The following is an 8,463-nucleotide window of genomic DNA, read 5'->3' on the forward strand; positions in this document are numbered from 1 at the left end:
TACATATTTGTGGAAACACAGTTTTAATTATCTATATGGCAAAAAGCAAACTAAATGAAATGTGCCTGTTGCCCAGAGTAAAACATGTGTCTGGTCTGAGAAATGTTTGGATGAATCTACACACACACACACACACACACACACACACACACACACACATACCGCCACCACCACCACCATCACCACTACCTCGTACCTCATCATATTTTATGTATATCTTCGGTGAATACTCTACATGGACAATGAATTGGGCCTATAATTGAATAGGAAGTAAAGATGGAGGTGGATCACATTCAGGAAATTATGTAATCTTTTCAATGTTTCCATTGTTGTTATGTATAAATACTGATATCTTTCCAAGGATGCTGTATGTCAGTCATTCACAGAATCATAATATTTGTAAGCTAGGTGCAGAATTCATATCAGAAGCATTTTCAAGAACATAATTCTAAAATGGGATAAAACTAATGTAATGCCTTAGGACTCATTGTTACTGTTTAATCCTTTCAGTCATATTCAACGTTTTGTGACCCCATCTGTTTTTTACTTTTTTTCAGGGGGCAAAGATACTGGAGTGTCTTGACATTTCTGTCTCCAGTTCATTTGCAGATGAAGAAAGTGAGCAAAATCAGGATGTGACTTCTTATGAATGACATAGTAAGTGTATCTGAACAGTGAATGTATGAGGCTAGACTTGAACTCATGACTTTCAGACTCCAAACACTAGTCTATCCATTGTGCAACCTAGCTGCCTTGCATAAGCAACATTTTTTCTTTTAATAAAATTTATTGAGAATTTTTAGCAGTTATTCACAAATCAAAAATGATCACTTATGAGCAGTACAGTGAAACCCGCTACTCTTTTGAAAGCAAGTAAAAGAATGATTTTAGATTGCTAGCAGCTTCCCTCAGTCTCAGGCAACATACTGCTAGATGCGTCAGATTGACTAAATCTGGAAAGTCTGGGTGTGAGAGCCCTATTCTCTCCAGTGCTTATAGCCTCCTCCACGGTGATCACACTCCAGGATGTACAGGTACCCATGCTATTCAGGACATTGTTAACAGATTTATACTCTGTACTGGATCTTCATGGAACCAACTTCATTGCTGCATCAGTACATGTTCTGCAAGGAGAGGTAATCATCACAGATCTCCCACTGGCAGTCAATGAAGTTTTCTTTCTCAAAGATCATGATCTTGGATTCCTTCTCTTTCGTTCAGTAGATTGGGAAAAAGGACATGAGGTACTCCTCATAGCAGGTATTGCCCCCACTCCAGGCTTCTCAGCGTGGGTACTCTCCTCTCTCTAGGACAAATTGCTGCCTACAGAAGCTTTTTCATTCTTAGCCAAGCCAGGTGCCATATTTCACATTCAGAGATCTGACATTGTTAAAGCTGCATTCAGATACACTGGAGCAGGGGCCATGATTTCTGTCCTCTTGCCCTGAAAGTTCTTCTGATCATAGATGGTTATCTTTAATAGACCTAGATACCCAGGCAGAGGATTTCTCTGAATCTTCCTAGCGTCTGGCATAATTTCTGGTTAGTGCTTAGATAGTTGAAGTCCCCTCCATCCTTGGGTACTTGTGACTCCTCAGACCAGTGAGCAACTCATCTCTGAGCTGCCCAGGGCACACAAGCAAAATTTTTTAAGATGGTATAAGAAATGAGTTCTTTCTGCTTCTGAGGAAAGCATTTTTCAAATTTTCAGATCTTTCTATTTTTACCCTTGATTTGGCAGGATTCTTTCTGTACTTCAGCCTACAAAGCAAAAATCAGGTCTTAAACAATCCTGTGGTTCAAAAATGTTACGCAGTTAACAGTCAACAATTTTTTGAACTAAAAAAGATTTTAATAATCCAAAACTGATGATTTTTAGAAAGGACACTTATTTTGCAAGAGCAACAAATCAGCTTACATTTGATTGCGCAGCTTTTTATCAACCAGACAAGTCTTCACTCTATAGTAAAAACAGTTACCTTGGTAAGATTTTAAAGAAAATAAAAACTGAAACAAAGTAGTGTCCCTCATCATGAAGGATGAACTCACACTCCACCTGATGAGTGACATGAAAAAAATTGTTAACCAAAGATTTCAGAATATACCAGCAGACAAAAAAAAAAAAAAAAAAAAAAAAAAAAAAAAAACCAACTTTCAGGGAAATGTAAGACAGTTTTGGTCCAAAATAACTCATGAGAAAAAATGCGCCATATGGAGTTTTATATTTCTCAGCTTCTAAAGCAGAGCACATATGTTGTATATGAACTGATTTTCCAACTGTAGATAATTTCGTTTGTTTGCTTTTGGAGTTCTTTAAATTAATTTTCATTAAATAATTCTCAATTACGCGTAAAAATGTATTAATTCATTTAAAATTTTTGAGTTCTAATTTCTCTCCTTCCCTCATGCTCTTCCCTCACTCTATTGAGGAGACAAGTAATGTGACATTGATTATACCTGTGATGTCTTGTCAAGCGTTGTAATGGTAATTAAAATAAGAAGATATTTTCCATTCATTAATAGTCCCAAGTGATCTGCTTAAATCATATGGAAACTTCAGTAACATGTGGTGGGAGAGGTTTGCTGAATTAGTGGAAAAGGAAGGGTGGAACAAAAGTGAGAGGAAGTTATTGAGAGCAGTTAGGTTGGAGGGAGACAGAGGACACAGACAAACAGGCACAGCTAGGTTCCTGATTTTTATGGAATATCCCAGCAGTAGGGGGAGGTTTGGGAATGTCTTTGTCCCCTGCTGTGAAAATGTGGATTGACTTTTGGGTTACTCTTAGGGATTTGGTTTTCTGGTGTCTGAATTAATCTTGTCCGTTCATCTAATATATGAAGAGTCTGTGATACTTTGTGATCCCAGCACATGAATATGCTGGCATATTCGTAGTCTCCCTCAGTAGTGTGAATATTGCCTTCGCTGATCCATTTGGGGACTGGGAAAAAGATACATTTCCTCTAGAGAAAAGAGCAAATAACAAGTGGGTTCAATGTCAGAATAGATTGACAAGGAAAGAATTGTTTACTACAATATTGAGAGCAGGGGAAGATTTTGGAATCATAGATGATATACTACCTAATGAACCACCTAATATACAGAATGTACTAAGAAAAGGGGCTTGATACTAGAAAGAACAGAGAAAAATTGTTCCTACAAATCCTCCTGAACCTTGGTACCAAAGTTTTTCACACCTACAGGGAGAATAAGAAATTGACTGAGCCCAAGCTCAGATTAAAGAAATACACAGATGGGATAACAGGTCCCACGTATATTTGACCATATGTTGGGAAAAACGATCAAATGCTTTAATTAGGACATAAGTGGAAGAGAGAAGATAAGTTTAAACATGGAACTCCTATCACCATCACAGTACTCAGCCAGATAAGTCAATGGATGATGAAAACTAGACAATTACCTGAAAAAGAATATACTGTATTAATTGTTCTCATTTGTGAATACATCATTGGGACAGATATATTTAAGTTACGACTCTAAATTTACCTGAGGGGAGATACAAATTTGCAGTAAGAAAGATAGGAATTAATACAATTTTAATGAGTAAAATGAAAATGGACCCAATCACTTTACCTGAAACTTGTAAAATAATTATTGTAAAGCAAGATGAAATTAGGAATACTATAAAGGAGTATGTTGTGGCAGCAGTGTTAGTCCCTACAACCACTTGATGTAATAATTCTGTCTGGCCAGTATAAGAGTCAGATAGGACATAGAGGATGAGAATGGATTAAATACAATTAAATGAGGTGACTCCTTCCTTGTACGCTGCTGTTCCAGATACCATTACCTAAATAGAAATGATCCCAAAACATGATGGGACTTGATAAATAGTTAATGATTTAGCCAATGCTTTCTTAACTATTCCAATAGATTCTAAACAATGGGACCAATTTGCTTGCACTTGGCAGGGCCAACAATATACTTTATATACTTACCACAAGGATATCTATATAGCCCCACTATTTCTCATAGGTTTCTGGCTGAATATTTAAATGAATTAAAGCTACCTGATAAACCTGATGTTATGATACAGGAAAAAATGTAAAAAAAGTTGAAAAAGAGTTTCACACTTCTAACTGAGCATATGAAAAGCACAAGATAGAAAATTAACCTGGAAAAAGTTCAAGAGCTAGCACAAACGGTGAAATTTTTCAATATACAATAGAATCAGGGGCTGTGAAAGATGCTCCCAAAAGCCTGACAAAAGAGTCAGGATTTTCCTATCCCCACCAATAAGAGAGAGACTCAAAACTTTATCGGATTATTTTCAAATTGGTGATATCACATACGGCATCTATGACAAATTTTGGAATCCTTATATAAAATTACTAGAAAAAACTAATTTGATAGGGGCCTTGCACAGAATAAAGCTTTCGAAGAACAAAGGCCACTATACAATTTGCCTAGATTTATGGCTTAGGCAAAGTGCCCTGGTGAAATTACAAAGATCTATACAGGATGAATATACAAACTGGAGTTTATGGCAAAAACAACAAAGCCATAGAATTGTGTTCTTGGAGCCTCCCTTCATCGGGAATTCAATACGTCCCTTTTGAATGGCAGTTGTTAGCTGCTTATTGGACTTGTGTAGATACTGAAAAACTGACTGTGTCACGAGGTAATATTAGGGTCTGTAATCTGAATTATGACCTGGGGAATGAGTACTCAAACTTCTCACAGATTTGGATAAGCTCAAGAACCCAGCATGACTAAATGGAAATGGTACATTCAAAATAGATCTAAAGTAGGCAAAAGCAGAGTTTCTGCTTTACATGAATCTGTAGAAAACGTAGGTAGTGAGGGAAATAATACACTCCCTGAACCAAACCAACAGCTGGTACAGTCGTTGGTAAAATGGAATGAGGGATATGATGAATTAACTGAAGGAAAAATGTAACATACATGGTTTATTGATGGGAAAAAAAAAAAACATTTGGGCCACAAAAGACATTGGAAAGCCATAGCCTATAATGTAGTTACTAAGAGGACTTTGAAAAGTACTGGGATGTGTGGAAGCAGTCAATATGCTGAACTTATTGCAGTACATCAAGCTATCAAAATAGAACAAGGCAGATAGTGTTGTATATTCATTAATTCCTGGGCAGTAGTTAATGGGTTGGCTACATGGAGGCCCATGTGGAAAAATCAAAATTGGGAAATTCATGGTAAATAAATCTGGCTCAAAAAATTATGGGAAGATATATGGGACATGTCTTTGGTTATTAATTAGTCAGTTTTTCATGTAAATGCTCATGTGACCCTCAACACATCAGAAAGTGAGTATAATTCGCATATCATTCAACTAGCAAAGAGTGTTACTCAAGATATTTTCCCTGCTCTGACATCCACTGATGAAGTCATACTAGCAAAATTGGTTCATTCGATGGCCAGTCATGTAGGGGTCTAGGCCACACATCAGTGGGCACAAGACTAAGGTATTTGTTTCCCTCATTCATTGTTGAAACTAGTAGCAGAGGATATAACAGTCAGTTGGAAAACGAACAAACTGTTCCTCTGGTAATAAGTAGAGGAATGGGAAGGGGAAAAGTACTAGTCCAAATTTGGCAAGTAGATCATATTTGACTCCTACCCCAAGATAAAAGATGGAAATTTATATGTATTTATGTTGACATCTATTCAGGTGTATTAGTGACTTATCCCTATAAGAATGTGAACCAGAAAAACACCTGTAAAACTCTAAATATCATAAGTCTACATCATGGAACCCCAGTGCAGATTTAAAGTAACAATGGGCACATTTCAAAAGTAATGAAAAGAAGAGACACTAAACAACATAGAAAGAATGCACCGTATTCCATATTATACACATTTCTGGGTAAATTGAAAGAATGAATGGATTATTGAAAGTAGTTAAAAAAGTTAAGTTCTAATAATTTTTATCAACATTGGAAACATAAGTCGTTCACTGCTTTGTGTAATTTGAATAATAGACTACTGGGAGGAAGTACACCTCTAGCTGGAAAGATGACCCCCGAATCTGCAAATTAGAAACCAAACTCAAATATTGAGTATTGGACTATGAGATCAGATGTCCCTACATCACATTCAGGGACACCTGCTTTGGCAGGACATGATTTACACTGTTTAGAAGACTTTAGGTTGGATAGAATAGAAATAAGGAACATATCTACTGTAATACGTATGAGAATTCCTAAAAACCATTTTGGACAGTTATTACCTAAATCAGGATTAGCAGAATGAGGAGTACATGTATTGGCTGGAGTGATAGATTCTATTCATCATGGAGAAACTATTGCGACATTCCAAAATTTAGGTGAACACATAGAGTTTTGTAAAAATGATATAAAGTTCAAGTGATTATTATTCCTTGTGAAACAATACCCCATGAGAAAATTCACCATTCTTCTGCAATAACTAGAAGAGAAACTGAAGTATATGGTTCTAATGATGGAATGACTGAGAGCTAGAATATGGGTAAAAGGAAAAGTCAGATGATGTTTCAAAGGATGCAGAAATTATAGCACGTGGGAAGGATAACACCATGACTATTGTTTATTCAGAAGAAACCGGTTGCCAGATTTTACCCTTAACTCATATATTCTACCATGAATGAATCTATCATAATAGGTTCATGGATTCCAGAAGCACAGCTGACCCTATGTCTACCCTACTTCTGGTTGCTGCCTCTTTGCTTCTTTTTTGGTTTTTTATCTATTAAACTTGTGTTGTTAGATTTGTTTTCTGCAGGCTTAATACGCTTCACCTGCAGGTGACTGATTGCTTAAGCCGAATGTCATACTTTGTCCAAAACTGTGATGTGTCGTCCCTGGACCTGGCATTGACCACACTCTAGTTGCCAGCTAAAGAACTGACCTCTCAACTGGGAAGTCTTGGGACAAGGACAACTTTTATAGTTTTATGGTATTTATAGTTTTTCTCAGGGCCCCTCATCCCTTGGGATCTGAAATAATACTTCTACTCATTTCCTCTGCTCCCTCTTCACGGAAATGCTCCTTTCTGCCCTAGAATTGTGATCAAGAAATTGAATGGAATTGCTAAACAGATTATACTTTTCTATGCAGTGCAAGCATAATTGTCCCCTGTAATCTCTTCCTGAGATTGTTTCTTCACTGTTTCTAGCTTGAGAACTTCCAAAAATATTGGTGCTTCTGGCAACAACACCTAGTCCCATCACTGGAATTTAATCCAGGCAGTTTACCAGACTTTACCCCCATTTACAGATTTCTCCTTTTGACTTATTTTTTTGTCATTCTGGGAAAATGAATCACTGATCTTTTGTTGGCTCTGCCACTCCATAACTAGATTTGAGGCACTGTTTTGATGTTATTTGGAGGGAAATTTTGGGAGAGTTTAGCTTTAAACTTCCTTTACTCTTCCAATTTGTCTCCACACCCATGTACTTTTTTCTTATTGTTTTAATGTTCCTTTGATGGTTTCTTTGCTATACTATCTCTGGTAATACCAAGGTCAAGGTCAATGAAACACTTGATTTGAAATCACAAGAGCAGAAGGAAAGCATTTAACTTCTCAGACTATTTCTTCATCTACAAAATACGGGAGTTTTCATTAGATTATTTCCAAGGTTTTTCCAGCAGGAGCATTATACTATCTTATGAACTCTTTAATTTTACCAAGTAGTCTTATATAGTCTGGAAAAGAAGAGATATGACTATTTTTACATTACTCCCCACTGATTTGTTATAGAAACAAAACAGTAAGTTTCTGCAAACAGTAGATATATTGATACATCCGTATATTGTTCTTTGATAACAATTTGATGTAGTTTCAATGATTCCCTGATAGCTGTATCCATTTCTGAGCTATCTCATTCACTCTTGTTTGTTAATTTTATTGTTTCATTGATATTCTTCTCTTCTTTTTGGCATGCATTTGAATATGCTACTAAGTCAAAGGATATGCAGTTCAGTGACTTTTTTTGTATAACGCCAAATCACTTTCAAGAATTATTAGATAGCTCATAGCTCCACAAAGAGTACATTAGTATGCTTGTCTTTCTACTTCCAACATTTTTTGTCATTTTTTTCCATCCTTGTCAATTTGATAAACGTCATACGAAATCACGGGATAGCTTTAATTTTACTTTCAATTTTTTGTTGTTACTTGGAACACTTGTCATATGTTTGGTGAATATTAACTTTATATGTTTGGTGAAATATTAACTTTACTTCATTTTTTCAGAACTCCTTAGACCTCAGGACCATTTATATTTGGGGAATTGGATTTTGCTCTTTTAAATTTTTATAAATTTATATTTCTAAAATTTTATAAATTTATATTTTCTATATAATTTTATAATTATATTTATAAAATTTATATTTTTATACTTTTAAATTTTTATAATTTATGTTTTTATAAATTTTTAAATTGGCATTATATATTTTGAGTACAATAAATTTCAGAGATATTAGTTACAAATA

At 35.6% G+C, this 8,463-nt stretch overlaps 1 pseudogene; it reads right to left on the bottom strand.

Annotated features, from left to right (window-relative positions):
• Positions 1-929: 929 nt before the first annotated feature.
• Positions 930-7,321, bottom strand: LOC140531628 (beta-crystallin A3-like; annotated as a pseudogene).
• Between the last annotated feature and the right edge of the window lie 1,142 nt (positions 7,322-8,463).

Source organism: Notamacropus eugenii, chromosome 3, assembly GCF_028372415.1.
Source record: "Notamacropus eugenii isolate mMacEug1 chromosome 3, mMacEug1.pri_v2, whole genome shotgun sequence".
In the NCBI taxonomy this organism is placed as follows: domain Eukaryota; kingdom Metazoa; phylum Chordata; class Mammalia; order Diprotodontia; family Macropodidae; genus Notamacropus; species Notamacropus eugenii.